The sequence below is a fragment of the Camelus ferus genome, chromosome 1 (genome assembly GCF_009834535.1).
Source record: "Camelus ferus isolate YT-003-E chromosome 1, BCGSAC_Cfer_1.0, whole genome shotgun sequence".
Lineage (NCBI taxonomy): Eukaryota > Metazoa > Chordata > Mammalia > Artiodactyla > Camelidae > Camelus > Camelus ferus.
This window is the reverse complement of record NC_045696.1, coordinates 85,286,570-85,302,959: the sequence shown is the minus strand read 5'-3', so window position 1 is coordinate 85,302,959 and position 16,390 is coordinate 85,286,570. Positions and strand designations below refer to the sequence as shown.

General features: G+C 36.0%; 1 pseudogene; it reads left to right on the top strand.

The window, feature by feature from the left end:
* Positions 1-206: 206 nt before the first annotated feature.
* Positions 207-9,984, top strand: LOC102503672 (annotated as a pseudogene).
* The last annotated feature ends 6,406 nt before the right edge of the window (positions 9,985-16,390 follow it).

Sequence of the window (16,390 nt, the reverse complement as noted above, 5' to 3'; positions counted from 1 at the left end):
AAGACAGAAAGGAACAAGTAAATGGCCCAGTGGTGAAGACTGAGGTTCAGGTAAGCGATTGAAAGACCCATGTGGTAGGACCCAGAAACTAGTAATATAAGATCATACTGGGTTTTATTAAACTTTTTGGTTGAAAATTTGAAGCATTTTGAGTAAGGACCTTGAGTTGATCAGCCTTGCTTTGTGAACTGACTGTCTTGGCAGAGATGGGCAAGAGTGAATGCAGAGGGACACGTTCACATAATTGCATTGAAATAGCCCACATAGGAGATTACAGAGGCTTGTTCTGGTCTGGTGAGGAGAATGTGGAGATCAAGAAAGGAGGGTGGATCCGCGAGGCCTGTAAGAGCAGCGATCACAAGGACTGCTAGTGAAAATGGAAGATGAGAGGATATGGAGTGTGAACAGTGATTTTTAATATCCCATCGTGAGGAAGTGAATGTGTGCTGATACTCTTCAGACTTAAGTACCACATAAAGTTCTCTTTGACCTGATTCTTCAGGTTTGTTGGGAGAGGATGAGGAGCTACTTTTTGATTTTCTCTGAATTTTGAAGCATTTCTGGTTCTTGTGGTGAGAGGGTGGTAGCACTCAAATAAGAGACAACAGAAGATTGATAATGACTTAGATTAGAGGATACCCATTTTTTTCAGTACCAAGTGGAATTTTACAGGAGATGAGTTGAAGGATGGTGGGGAGCATTTCACATACAATGGTACTTGGGAATCCTGCACTTACAGAGCGAGAAACAGACAGGTGTAAATCTTTTTCTACTTTCTGGTCTAAAAGCATAAATTTGGAAATGTAAAAGGAAGATACATTATTGAGACAACTAAAAATTAAGAAATTTGGGTCTGGAAGTGGAATGCTAAGTTTAAATGTGCAGAGTGGAGGATGTTAGTGTAATGTCAAGGTTTAAGTGCTTCCCGTGGATATAAATGAATTGCACCTGTCATTTGACACTGGCTCTAACTTTTTCCAGCTGTGTGACTTCAGACACTTGACATAGATTCTTGGCACTTACATTTTCTACCTGTAAGATGGGAATAACAACAATTGCTCTCTCACAGGCTGGCTGTGAGTTTTAAATTAATTAACATGCAAACAGTGTAGGAAACACCTAGAATATGGTGAATTCCCTATAAATGTTATTTTTATTATATGCAATACAAGGATTTCTTTATACTTCAACATACCCTAAGTTCAAAAAATGTTTACCCCAGCACTTCACAGAATAAAATAATACAAAATTTTATGACGTATTTCTTTTGTAAATCTTTCTCTGAAGGATAAGAAAATAGTCATACTGTACTTGTTAACAACTTAATAGCAATTTCTCAATTGGACTAGAATTCTAGTGGCTATAAATAACACAGTGATTGTCTGCCTGTGATAAGCATTTATTCAGTATATTGCTGATGTACCCATGATGGTCTCATAACTGCAGGTTTCTTCTTGTTTATTATGATTATTGTAAGTTAGGTGCCACTTGACATTTTCAGGACTAAAAACTTCTTTTTAAAGCAAGATCACAATTAAGCTGACATTAAGTAGCCTCTCCTCAGATGAACACGGCTCTCTGTAAATAAAACTAAAAAGAATAAATACCACTATTAAACTATGTACTATTCTTTTTTTTCTTTGAGCACACTGATTTTATTTTAAGGAAAATGGGTTGCTAGAAAAATATATCTAGAAATGTAACCATAAGCACAAGGAAGAATACTTCTAGATTTCTAGAATTCTTTGGTCTTCTGGACACACGGCTGAAGTAAAATACAATGCCTTTTATTAATAGGCCCTTACTAAAAGTGAGGTTAATTACTAAACTTTTCTAAGTCAAAAATAAGTGAGCATTTCTTGTTGAATATACGCTCTGGTTGTTGTATCCTTGAGTTCTTACTATGGTTTCTAGTGGGTAGATTTTAAGCAGGCTGCTCCCTTAAACATGGCTGTGAGGTCAGGGAAGGTGTTTTTCACTTGTGGGTATTTTTTTTTTCACTTGTGGGTATTTTTAAATGATCTGCTACTTGTGTTATTGCATATAATCATCCTAAGATTCTGGGAAGTGAGGCATTAAGCAGAGCAAACAAATGGCTGGAGATATAAGGCATTTGTCTGCTGTCACATGGCTACTGAGTAGTAGACAGCATTCAAATCCGGGTGTCTATCTGGTTTCAAACTTTGACTTAATTTTTTACTACATTTGTCTTTATTTCAAGAAGAATTTGAGCTATTTGTAGTGGAGGTTAGGTGTAACTGAGACAAGAGTAAATTTATTTCTTTTTAAGAAAGGTCTTCCAGTAGCATTTAGATAGCATCAGATGTTTTTCAGGGAAATAAAATGCTCTGTTGGAAACACATGGCATATGCATCCATAGACTTGGTAGTAAGTGCAGCAGAAATTAGGGAAGTTGCAAACGACGCTTTTAGAAGTGCACTTGTGATGGATCAAATTCCTAGAGTCTAGAAGGTGGTTGTCGTAACACACTTATCAGAAAAGCATTAAGCAATGACAAGTATAGGAACAGAAAATTGGTTGGCTTAACATAAATTATGGGGGAAAATATATTAGAAAACCAAGTACAAGAAACAAATGCTTACAAAGACATGACACACTTGAAATGAAAATAAAATTTATTTAGTATTGCTTCAATAACTTATTTTGGTTCTCATTTTAAGACACTGCTTTAAAAAACCTGTGAGTTTGAATACACTGGCGTTTATAGTTATACTAGTTTCCTACCTAAAACCATGCATTTGTAGTTTCCCATAGAGCAAAGAGGATTAAAGCCTCTTACTTGTGGTTTTGGTTTTGGTTTTAATAGATATGGTCATTAAACTTGAAAATTTTAATCTTGCATTCACTTTCACTCACTCCTAATGCCTCAAAGTATACCTGAAGGAAATGCTCCAATTGAAAGATAAATTGAGAAAGAGAGAGAGGGAGAAAGGGAGGAAGAGAGAGCGAGCAATTTTTCAAAAATTATGGCTTACATTCTCCAAAGGAGCAAATACACTGCATACCGAAACAAGGATTAAGATATTACAATAAATCACAAAAAATAAACCACTAAATAAACAAACATTTAGAGAACAAGAAAGATCTTAAGAGTTAAAATATTATAGCAGAAATATACAATTCAATAGACTGGGAAAATAATTTGCATGAAGTGTCTGAAAAGTAGAACAGTAAGAAAAAGAGCTGGAAAGTAAGACATTAGAAAAGTTAAAGCATTGACCCAGGATGTCCAATATCTAATATCAATCTATTAAGATTTCCAGAAGGCAGGACCACAAAAACAAGATAAGTCACCATTCAATGAGTAATACAAGAATACTGCTGCTACTCTCTCCGCAAATCCCTGGCACCAAAGAATGTGAATTTTATCAAAATTTTAAGATAAGAATATGCCCATGCTATTTAAAATGTTTCACAATGTAAAAATAGAAAAGAAAATTTAAATCTCTTAAAATAAAACACACACACATCTGTATCTAACCATAATTTTAAATAAAATGAGAAAAAAGGAAAACATTGATTTGCAATTGGCACAATTATGAGTTAATTGAGCGAAGTTTGTGTAGAAGAATAGAATGCTTAAAAGCTCCAAGGTGAAAGGAAGCATGTATTAGAGTGTACATTAAAAACGAGTGTTACTGTAGCAAAGACAGTAAGGATGGATAACTGATGGAGGAATAGGCAGAAAGTAGAAAATGCAAAATCTGGTCTTGTTTAGAAAGTTGTCATTAACTACAATAGGATGGCATTAGAGAGTTGTGAGCAGTGGAAAGAACGGATCAGATGTGTTCAATTATGAAATACATTCAATTATAATAATTTCACCAATTTTGCAATCTTAAAGATTCCTCTTGGTGTCTAATTATGGGTGACAGAGAAAATGTGTACTTGCTCATAATGAGGAATCTGATAATGAACCTTGAGATTTAAGTTACACATGGAACAGGTGATAATTTGTAATGTATAATTTCATAGACAAATAGAAACTACTTACCTAAAGCACATTACTTCATATATTTATCAAAACCTGTGATGTGTTCAGCAAGGCACACATATTAATGATATCCTCTTATTCCTCCAATCCCCCTACCCAATATGGCTTAGAAAAGGCAACATTTGTTTTCAATTTATACTAAAGAGCAGAAGACTATAAAAAGCCTTTAGACTGTTTTATCCAGGTCATTTTTGTAGTTAGTTTTTCAAACTTTTCTTTTAAAGGTCTGATCCTTTCTTACTTTTCCAGGCTTATCTTTTGTCCTTTTATCCTTGATACACCATGGTCTCCTGCTACAGCAATACGACCTTTTTCTCTTCTGCAGGAATTTGCATGTCAATTATACTTTATATATTGTGAGTTGTTTGGAGTCAAGAGATGATAACTTTTTATCCTATGAGTATTTATGAGATATATGTCCAGCATATTTATTTCTCAGAGACTATGCTACATACCAGCAACAAAAAGATATTAAGAGATCGAGTTTTGTCTTGGTTCTAGTAGTATTGTTCTATAGCAAGTGCTAAATACATATTTTTGACTGTGTTGTTAATCACCATATAACTACTTTTTGAGTGAATTTAATCTCAGTTTACTTTTTGATATTTTAAGCTTAAGTTTGAATAAATAGAGCTTTATTCCCAGACAAAAATTCATTTGACATCCCTTTCTTATCAGGAAATATCTCTACCTATAGTAGGCAGAATGTTGTCTTCATGACCTTTGCCCCTGCTGTCACACCAGTGACAATGGTGCATTACGTGGCAAAACAGACACTGAAGACATAATTAAGGTTACTAATCAGTTGACTTCAAGATAGAAAGATTATTTGGGATTATTCAGGTAGCACAATGCAATCACATGAGCCCTTAAATGCAGAAAAGGAAGTCAGATAGATGTGAATAAAGGGTAAATCCGAGATTTGAATCATGAGAAAGACTCCACCTGCTGTGGCTGGCTTGCAGATGGAGGGAACCACATGGTAAACATAAGAAGGAAGTAAATTCTGCCAATAACTGATAATCTTGAAAAGCAACCCCAAACCCTAGATTGAATTGCAGCCCTGCTGACGCTTTGATCTTGGCCTTGTAATACACTGAACAGAAATTCCATCTAGGCCATGCCAGGTTTTTGACTTACCAAAACTGTGAGATGATAAATGAATGGTTATATTTAACCATTATATAACATAAACTGTTGTATTTGTGACTTGTTATGTAAAAATAGAAATCTAATATACTGTCTAAAAGGATGTTCATTACTATTATGGTTTTAATTCCTGAGACAACACTTCAGTGTGAAGAGATTCAACCACATGGAAGAATCATAAATGTAATTAAATGTAATTGTGTTTAATTTGATGAATTATAATTATGACACCATTTTTACTTTTAGCGAAAACATAGTCAATGTATGGACAGTATACAGATTTACATCTGTTTCCATAGAGATTTTGTGTTATAGTAGAAAAAGCCCTGGAAGAGCAATCAAAATAGCTGTTTTCAAATCCAATAGTTTCCGTAATTGCACAGTAATTAGGTTTTATAATCAGTGTAGCTTTCTCAAAAAGGTAAATGGATCAATGGATAGGGAGATTGATAGATAGTGAACAGTCTATGTATTTAGATTTTTGAAAGTTATTGTATCTTAAGGAAGATTTAGAATGTATTTAGAAAACTCTTCTTTCTGCATAAATGATTCCAGAGGGTTAATATCATTACAGGTGTCTCAACTCATTAAATGCCACTGTGTAACTTATATACTTTTTTAAAGCAAACTTGCTCAAGCAGCAAATTCAAAGTGACAAGACTCTTTTTATCATATATGTGGCATTATTAATTTTGCAGCCTCTCCAGGAGATGCAAAAAATAGTATGTCATTAAGTCATAGATGTACACAGTTTTCTAAGGTCTAGATACTCACAAGTCTAAACTCACAAAGAAAAGATAAAGGAATTCAAAAGCTTATTAATATAAATAATGGAATGACCAAAACATATATTGCCTTAGGCAATACAGTTATTGGTTAATAACTCCTTATTACATCATCATCTTTTTATTTTAGCACTTCATTTCTTATCCTTTGATCTGATAACTCCTTTTTACACTCTAGACCCGTGTGTTATTTTTCTGGCCAGAAATCTGACCCAGTAATAATTCAACATAATTAATCTAAACTTAAAGGTCTTCACTAAATCTTTATTAATACTGAATTTTAAAAGTTTAAGATTTTTTTTTCTTTTTCAATGACTTTCAATATATGCCTATGTCTTCAAGCACACCGATCCTTTCTTCTGTGGCATCTAATCTACTATTAATACCAGCCAGTGTGTTATTTATTTTGAATATTGTTTTGCACCTCTAAAGTTTTATGATCTTTTTTTTAAAAAGCTTTGGTCTTTTTTTGCTATTTTCTTGTTCTCTTCTCATCATCTTCGTTGTTTTGTTTATATTCTGAGCATTTGGGACATATACATTAGCTATTATAATACATGTGTCTGCTAATATGCTCATCTCTGTTATTTCTGCATCTTTCTTTTGATTCATTTTTCTGCTGGTTATAGGCCATATTTTTTTCCTGCTTCATTGCATACCTAGTAATTTTGTATTGGATCTAGGAAGTGATGAATTTAACATTGTTGGATGATAGATTTTGTTTTATATAGACTTGGATTTTTCTCTAGCATGCAGGTAAGTTATTTGCAGAAGATTTGAGACTTTGGGGATGGCTATTAAGTGCTGTGAGGGTGAACTCAGAGAAGTCTTTGGTGTGCAGCTGATTCGGCCCAACTTCTAAAGTGATACCTATCCTTGGGACTATCCCTGATGCCGCATATATTTAAATGTTTCTCTGCTTTTGGCATTGTTTGAGCTCTAAGATTTGTTTAGAGTGGTGTTACCCCAACCACCTTATGGAATGTCACCCTACTCAGGTGCAGACTAGTAATAAGGTAAAAATTCAAGAAGACCTCTCTGTAGTCCTCTGAGATTCTCTCTGTGCTGGTCTCCTCTCTGGTTTTCTTCCCAGCACAGTTGATCCTGCTCTGCCTCTTTTCACCCTGACTTCTGGTTCTTCAGCTCATTGAGATTACTTGACGTTGTTTGGTTTCTCTTTCTCTGCACCACATAAACTGACTTCAGGGAGTAACCTATGTCAAGCAGAAGTCTGGCTTATTTGTTTCCTTCCTCTCAAGGATCATAGTCCTCTTCTGGCTGTTTCCTAATGTCTAATGTGTGTGTGTGTGTGTGTGTGTGTGTGTGTTGAGGTATATATGTTTTTCTAGTTGTTTATTGCAGCAGGGCCATTCTCAGAGCGGTGCTTTAACGGCAGGAGTGGAAATACCCTTGAAGTCATTTTAAAATGATATCTTTTTCTATTTCTTTCACCGAAAGTGTTCAGAAATAATGATATATCATGAACACAAAGATACTCGGTACCCAGATCTTTGCTTTAAAATCCTATTAATTGCTGAAATGAACCAAAACCTTTTATGGCTGATTTCCAATTTCCCATTGACTAATTTTAGACATGGGATAGGGAAAGTAAGAGATGAGGCTGGACATTCTTGTTACACTAGAAAGTTTGTAAAAAAAGAAATGCTAAAAAAAGAGGAAAATATGTCAAAAGTTCATAGATACCTGAATAGCTCATATAGACAGCATTTGGGAAACACTTCAGGAATAGCAGTGAAACACAGGTGGGCTAGTGATTTACAGTAAAGGTCTTTCTCAAAATGCAGCGCTCCATTGTAGGACTAATTGAATAAATATAGATTTATCCTAACAAAGCCTAAGACAAAAGCCTTCACAAGATAAAGAAGATCCACCAATAATTTAACCGCCAGGTAGAAAACTTTAATACTCTTCTGATGAAGATAACAAAATCAAGGTTTCCTGCAATATATCGTCTATAATGCTTTGTATATAACTGAAAATTTTTAGCCATGTGAAGAAGCAGGAAAATGGAATCCACAGTCAAGGAGAATGCAAGTGAACAGAAAAAGATACTCAGATGGCACATTTGTTGGAAGTAGCAGACAAGGGTTTCAAAATAACTGTTATATATATATGTTAAATAATTTACAAAAGATGAATAGAATGGTGGAGAGAGAAGGAATTGCAGGACAAATATGAAGTAGCCTTAAAAAGTAACCCCCAAAAATCTTAGAATTAAAAAGATACAATATTTGAAATAAAATTATTGGATGGGAATAATAGCAGGTTGGACACTACAGAGAAAAGAATCGTTGTACTTGAAGACCAGTAAATAGAAACTATCTAATCTCATCTGAAGCACACATAGAAAAAAAAGATTGCAAATTAAGCAGAGCCACAATGCCCTAGGCGAGAGACGATAACAGTCAGTCTAAAATACATGTATTTGGTGTCCCAGGAGGAGAGAAAATGGGAAAGAAAAATATTAACACTGGTTAAAATTTGAAAAGCTTTTTAAAACATCAATCCACAGAGCCAAGAAGAAAGGAAATCCCAAGCTGGAGAAATACAATAAAAACCTTACGAGGTTGCAGCATAGTTGAACTACTAAAAATAAAGAGAACATCTTGAAAGCAACCAGTAAAAAAAAATTAATAGAAAAAAGGGAGAGAGAGAGGAAGAAACAATAAACAGGACAGCTAATTTTCAGCAGAAGTAATGGAGAGCAGAAGGCAATGAAATGACATCTTAAAGGTGCTCAAAAAAACAAAGCACATTTGCCTAGAATTTTATATACAGTGAAGGTGTTCTTCCAAAATGAAGGCAAAATAGAAACACTTTCAGATAAACAAAACTCAAGAGAATCAGTCACCAACAGAGCAGCATTGCCAGCATCACTACAGGAAGTGAATCCATCTGAAGAAAATGCGACTGGAGATGATGCTTGCCTTATGTGAAGTGGTACAGTATCAGTCCAAGGTAGATGAAAAGTCAAGGAAGCATATTATAATCCCTAAAATAACTACTAGAAAACCAACTGAAAGAGTGAATAATAAAATGCTACATAGGAGATAAAATGGAATACTAAAAACAGCCCAATATTTTAATTATTTTAACAGAAGGTAGGAGTAGGGGGCAGAAACTGAGGACTTGAGGGTCTTGACCCAGTGTTCTGCCTCTTTGTTGTGGACTGGACCCTGCTGGCCCCGTGGCAGAAAATCACTAGAGAAATAAATGGCATTCTACAAAAACTGAAGCAGAAGATCAAAATCTGTGTGGTAGGTGGGTTGAACTTTGAGAAAGTGAAGGAGACATTGGGAAATGATGTGGTTAAAAAATATGATTATGTGTTTCCAGGAGATGGCTTGGTAACATACAAAGATGAGAAACTCTCGTGCAAACAGAATATTCAAGGTCATCTTGGTGAGGCCCTAATCCAAGATTCAATCAACTACTGTCTGGGCTGCACTGCAGAAATCAGACCTCTGAAGAAGATGGATGAGTTCTGTCATTGGAATTCTAAATGTTAGGTTAAATATGTCTGCTATTAGAAGAAGCGGCAGCCCAAAAGAACACATGGGGTTCTATGAAGACCATAAGAAAAGACAGAAATGTGTAGGTCTATGGGAAGAGTCTGCAAATAAAGGCCTCACATTTTCTGTAGAAGGCAAGATCAGCTCTAATGTCTTTCCTGATGGATAAGACAAGAGATATTGCCTGGGACATGTGGAAAATTATGGTTATAAGACCATTTCTCACTTTAGAGACAAAACAATGGCTGGTGAGAATGACCATGAGATCCTCACAGACCTGAGACTTGCAGGTCATGCCGAGTCTGTCCCTGAGAACACAGCAAGATCTGTGATGAGCTCTTGTCCTAATAGTCCTTTCCCTGGTGGAAAGGAGAGGGAGTCCCAGCTAGTGAGCCTGACAGGGTCATTCAGTGGCCACGTCCAAGGTTGCTCCTTCACGTGCCCACCCACCCCAGGCCAGGTCAGGTTCTCCACAGGGTTCAATCATAATGTATGGTCCTGACAGTGATACCCTCACTCAGCAGGGAAATCACTGTCTACCCACAAACATGTGATGCCCTCCACCTCCAATGCCAGAAGAATCCAGAAGAGAGAAGGCAGGACTTGTCGAGAATGGCTCAAAGGAATAGCTCCACCAATAAGATTTTATCCCCTAACTCCATATGTGCAATCAGAGTATGCATTTTTTTTTTTGGAAAACTTCCTCTCATTCTAGAAAGATACAGAACAAATGTGCCTGGATCCTCCCTCTTTGTGCCTCTTGTGATAAATGTAACAGATACTTATGTTTAAACCCCCTGCGTCAATAACAAAATGGGGATTTGTGATGAGAAAAAATGGCAGGACTTTTACAGCAATTCAACTTTGGGGCACAAGTTTAAAAATTCCTTCCTGAAATGAAGCTGCACCCTGAGTGTCAGCTTGATGGGACTTTTCAACCAAAGGGACTGTGATCTTGAGGGCAGTATTAAGCTAAATGACTGGGTGCACTCTTTGTTTTCCAATCTTGTCTCCTGTTTGTGAGATGCATACCTCAGCATGCCTGCTGACAGATGACTGGCAAAGTGAAAACTGACCCCAAGCCATTTGCACTTAGCTGTCCTAGAAGGCAAGTCAGCTCTGTATTCACTCTACCTTGAATAGCCTGGTTCGTTCTCTGTAAACATGGAGATGGGAGGAAATAGGAACCAAACCCCTGGTGGAAAATTGGTTCCAGCAGAACTTCCTTTGGATGCATCTTCTGATCCCAAGTCTGGAGAAACTAACTTATAATGTTCAGTTTCACCAAAAGAATCTTCTTATTGGAACTGGCTGCCTTCCCAAAGGCATTTTTGACCTCTACTTTCTCAAGTAAGAGCCTGGATAATTAATAGGAATAGGAGCTGCACTTTATCTCTCTGTAAACCTTTTAATAAAAGGAGTCCACCCAAGCCCTCCCCTAGCCTTTGACGCCAGGGTGCGAGCAGCTCTGGTTGGGACCCTCACTGCTCCCTTACACAATCTGCAAGTTCTCTGTAGAACTGGAAGGAAGCTGAAGGCCCAGGTCTAGAGCACAGTTGAAGAGAGCTTCCTGGGTAATGGTGCACATGTCATTTTTCAGTATTCGGACATGTTGGATCCATAACCCCTTCAAAGATAGGTGCTGGGGTCCAGCTTCAGTCCACAGTGTGGCCTCTGCTCAGGGTAACCTACCTGAATCCTGGACCTGGGGAGACCTGTGCTCTGCACCCCCTGCCTCCCAGACCCTAGCCAGTTTCTTTCATCACAGAAAAAACTGGTTCCCTCCAAACACTCTGGTCACTCAGTCTTCTCTTAGCTCAGGATTGGGTTGGGCGAAGAAGGAAGAAACACCAGCCTATGAAATCTCCCCACTCAACCACTCCGTTTACCACACATGGGATGATTGTTTTGCAGTGATTCTCAGGCAAGACCATCCTGTTGTATCTTTGTGGAATTTTATAAATGATACTGCAATGACACTTCAAAATGAAAAGTAACAAATTAAAGTGATTTTGTTGTTTCCTAAAAAACAAAATAAAATAAAAGAAGGCAGTGAAGGATGAACAATGGGACCAAGAACAGATGATGAAAAATAGAAGACAAATAACAAGAAAGTATAATTAAATGCAAAATATCAATAATTATGTGACATATAACTGGACTTAATGCTCCTACTGAGTCAGAGATTGTCAAATTGGATAAATAAGCAAAACTCGATCTATGTGCAGTTTACAAGGCATGAATTTTAAATATAAGAAAGTTGAAAGTAAAAACATCAGAAGAGATGCTATGTAAACACAGCAAAAGAGAAATGATACGACTGTACTTAAAGTAGACTTCACGACACGTGGTATTTCCAATTATAATGAATATGCATAAAGGTAGGCGATTCAATTTAACAAGAGGATCTAAAAATATTGAATTGTATGTACCTAATAACAGAGCTCAACAAAACATAAATAATAACTGTGAAAACTAAAGAAAGAACTGGAGAAATCCGTCATTACTGTTGCACATACTGTAGGGTTTTTATTTATATGCATTTCTAGAACATAAAGTACTAATCTAAACTAAGGGAAATTTCACTAATGGTTGATTTTGGTGGAGTTTTGATTGTAAAGGGAGTAAAGATATGTTCTCAGGGTGATGAGGACACTTTTTTACTTGTTCAGGCTGGTGGTTTCACAGGCGTACACATTTGTCAAACTCCTCAAGTTAAACACCGAAATCTGTCCATTTTATTGCATGTAAATTCTTTCTCAGCAAAACCTCAAACCACTGCCCACTATTCCTCATAATGCCCTTTTGTCACTTGCCACATTTAATTTTGGATTTTCTACACGTTTGTATGTATTATTTCCCTCGCTGGAATTATAAAGTTCTGCCTGAATTATTTATTTACCTTTGCTATTTTTCAGCATTTTTCCCAATTTGGGTAATCAGTAAATACCAACTGAGCATATGGAAATGAACTGTAAATATTGCATTCAACATTTTAAATAGGATTAAGTTTATTTTATACTGTAGAACACAGGTTGGCAAAGGATGCCCTGTGGGCTAAATTTGGCCCAATGCTTGTTTTTGTGTGGACCACAACCTAGGAATGGTATTTACATTGCAAATGAAAAAAATCAAAAGAAGTAAATACTATGTGACAAATGAAAAAATATATGAAATTCGAACTTCAGAAAACATAAATGAAGTTATTTATTATAACACAGGAGTGTTAAAAAGATGAGAAAAGACATACCACGCAAACACTGAGCATGATAAAGCTGAGACAGTTTTACTAGCATCAGATAAAGGAGGCTTCCAGGGCACAGAGTATTGCCAGATATAACTGAGGAGAATTCACAAAGGTAAAACTTGACATGGACATTTTAACTGGGCTGACAGAGAGCCCAGGAATCTGAATTGCACCAAGCCCTCAGGCCCTTTCTAACAAAACCTGCTGTAGAGTAATTGAGATAACAAAAGAATTCTTAGGTCGTGAGCCATACAAATAATCCGCTATTTCACAAGACACAAAGTAGCAGATGGGGTCACACAACAGGTTTAGTAAGAGGAATATGGGTGATTGTGCAGGCTGCAGGCTGGACGCGATCCGGAAGGCTGTGAGACAAAGAGAGAACTGGTTTCTGCCTGCACGCTTTCAGCAGCTTTGCAAAGATGAGATTTATAAATACTTTATAAATTAAAGAAATTAACTACAGCATCGCTAAACTGAAAGTACCACCTACACGACTTGCACCGTTTTCTATTAATAGTGAGTGAAGCATTAGCTGCCAAGGCCTTGGGATAAATTATTATGGAATTAGAGCTTGCCGAGATGAATTACTGCCTCTCATATGCACATTACTTGTAGCAAGAAAATACCATATTTGGAGTCAATCTCTTGTAGAGTCCAAAAGCTACACACAGTTACAATGACATAAGAGCTTTGACTGACAGCCTTATTAATGTTTTATAGAAACGAGGTGGAGAAGATAAAATGGATAATAATTTAAATGAATATGAGATGGTTCTTCAGTATTTCTTAATCTTTTTTGGCCTCTCAGCTACTTCTAATAGTACAAGAAGGCATTCCTTGTTTTTAAAGAAACACACTATTCTATAGCATTACTTATTAAGGAGGGAATAAATTCAATATTAATCACTGAAAAGATTATAGTTAGAAAATTTTGAGGTCCATGTTTAATCAGTTGTGATATGTCTGTGCAATGTGGATGGAAGGGGGTTTCTGGTCAGGATCATCTACCTATAATTAATATCATAATTATAACTCTTACTGGCAAATACAGACCCATTGGGAATTGCTTAATCAATAAGATTTATTACCAGAATCGAATATAAGGGTAATTCACAGGTCACAAAGGCCTAATGTGGCCAGGCCTCAGGGGAAAAAACTGGAACCGTCAATATGATTGTTATTAGGACTTTGTCTACAATGGTCACTTTGGGCTGTTTCCTTGTTCAGTCTTGCTGCTGACCAGCCTCCTCCCATAGCTGAAAATGGCTGCCCTTCACTTTCCAGTTTAGAATCCGCACTGTAGAGGAATGCCATGAAGGAGATTAAATGCCTGGCTTCCTTGCTAAAAAGCTAGTTGGCCCAGGTGGTGTTAGTAAGTACCTCTCCTAGTCTAACCACAACAGATCCTGCAGCCCCGCGACTGGGTCCAGAGAAAGAGGTCTCACTGTTCTAATCTGACTAGTGCTCACTAGTCAGACCAGAGAATATAGTAATAGGGCCAAGTTGACAAAATATCGTTTGTTTAAAAAACTTCCTCATCCATAAAAACAATGTCTGATTTTCATGTATTGCCCTCAACCCACCAACCTGGGAAAATACTGAGAAAATAACAATAAGAAGTTGAGCTTCAGGAATCCATACCCTTTTAAAATTAACGTCTAAATGCATTTGTCAGAATTCACTGAAAGGACACTAGCGGTTTATGCATATAATTATACATAAATTTTACCTCAGCAATAGCAAAAAACACAGGAAATAAATATTGAACTCCGGTTAATAACATGCATGTTGAGGTATTTGTGGGAATATACTGATGTCTGAAACTTTGTCTGAAATGCATCAAAAATAATACACATGAGGGGGGTGGAGGGTGGGAAGGGATAGACTGGGATTTCAAAATTGTAGAATAGACTACACTGTATATATAGCACAGGGAAATATACACAAAATGTTATGATAACTCACAGAGAAAAAAATGTGACAATGAGTGTGTATATGTCCATGAATAACATAAAAATTGTGCTGAACACTGGAATTTGACACAACATTGTAAAATGATTATAAATCAATAAAAAATGTTAAAAAAAATAATACACATGAATCGATGGTTAAAGGTGTAGATGAACACAGATGATGAGAGATGGGATAAAGCAAATACAGTGAAATGTTAATTGCAGCGCTGATATAGTGTATATATGAGTTTTTTCAGTAAAATTCTTTCTACTTTTTTGCATGTTTGAAAATTATCCCAATGAAATGTTGGGGGGAAAAAACCAAATGAATCAGCACCTCCTCCCATGAAGAATGCATTCTCAGTTAGTATTTCTATGCACTTGAGAAGCTAGAAGAATCTCTATTCCTACCACTTTAGATAGTATTTTACATTGCTTTAAATGATTTACTGATTACAGTGGGTCATCTTAAATATTCTTTTCAAGTTTTTAGTTCCACGATGAATAGTTATACATTATAAAACATAAATTACCCGTATACTCACTACTCACAGACATTTGGTGTATGTTCTTCTAGAATTTGCGTTAATAAATGCTCTTTTAAAAGTTGGAGAGACAAAATCAAACATATGGGAAGCATGTATTATCTTTGTCATTTAATAGATCTGACCAGAAACCTTGCTTCTTAAAATCCAAATTTATCATTTCCCACCTGAACCTTATCATGACAAATATTTGTTTTTATCCTTCAGATTTCTCATTGACCTATTCCATGGGTGTTTTATGTTCTATTGATTTTCTCAGCTAGTACAGTATTATACATGTACTTCACAATACAATATTATTGGATTGTACTGTCTCAATAGGTTAGGGACTGAGATGTTTATCAAGCACTTCCTAATAGGCAGCACTATGAATTGTGACCAGAAAAATAATATGAAAGAAATAAAACTTATTTTACAAAATATTAAACAGAAGATTGCCAACATGGCGGAGTAGAAGGACGCATAGCTCATCCTTTCCCACAAATATATCCAAAATTACAGCTTCAGACCCATCAATTTGCACAGGAAAAAATATTAAACAGGTCATTTTGTTGATGTTTAAGACAGGTAACTAGTCTGAGCCTCAGTTCTAGAAACTTAACAACTTCAAGAGAAGTAACAAGATGCTTGTAGCACTTCATCCAGTACACGTCAGACGCTCAGTAAATCCAAGTCAGGATTGATATTAGTATGTTATTTTTAACTTGCACATTATTAGCATATTGACAGACTAGACTATGCTGAAAACGCCTGTACTTAAAAGAGGTTTCAATAGTTTCCCATAAATACTTTTTATATTATTGACATTTTTATTAAGTTCATTTTCATTGATAATGCAGCCCGACATGAGTTTAGACAAGTTCTGACACCACAAAGTCTAAATTTTTTGAGTCTCAGTAATTGAGATTTTGTTATTTCAGGATCTAAGATAAAAAGCCTCACTTAACGTTTTAGATGCTTTGTTAAGACATCATTCTTTCATCTCTGTCCTGGACTAGTGACTTTTCACTTGTGTGCAATATGTCATTAAAAACAGTAAAGACTTTGTTCCACAAATGATACAATATTATCTTGTTTTTTTAAGTTAATGTTTTTCCCTTTGTCACGAAACAGCCGTTACTAATCTGTTCAAATCATTTGTAAATCTCTGGCTTTCATCAA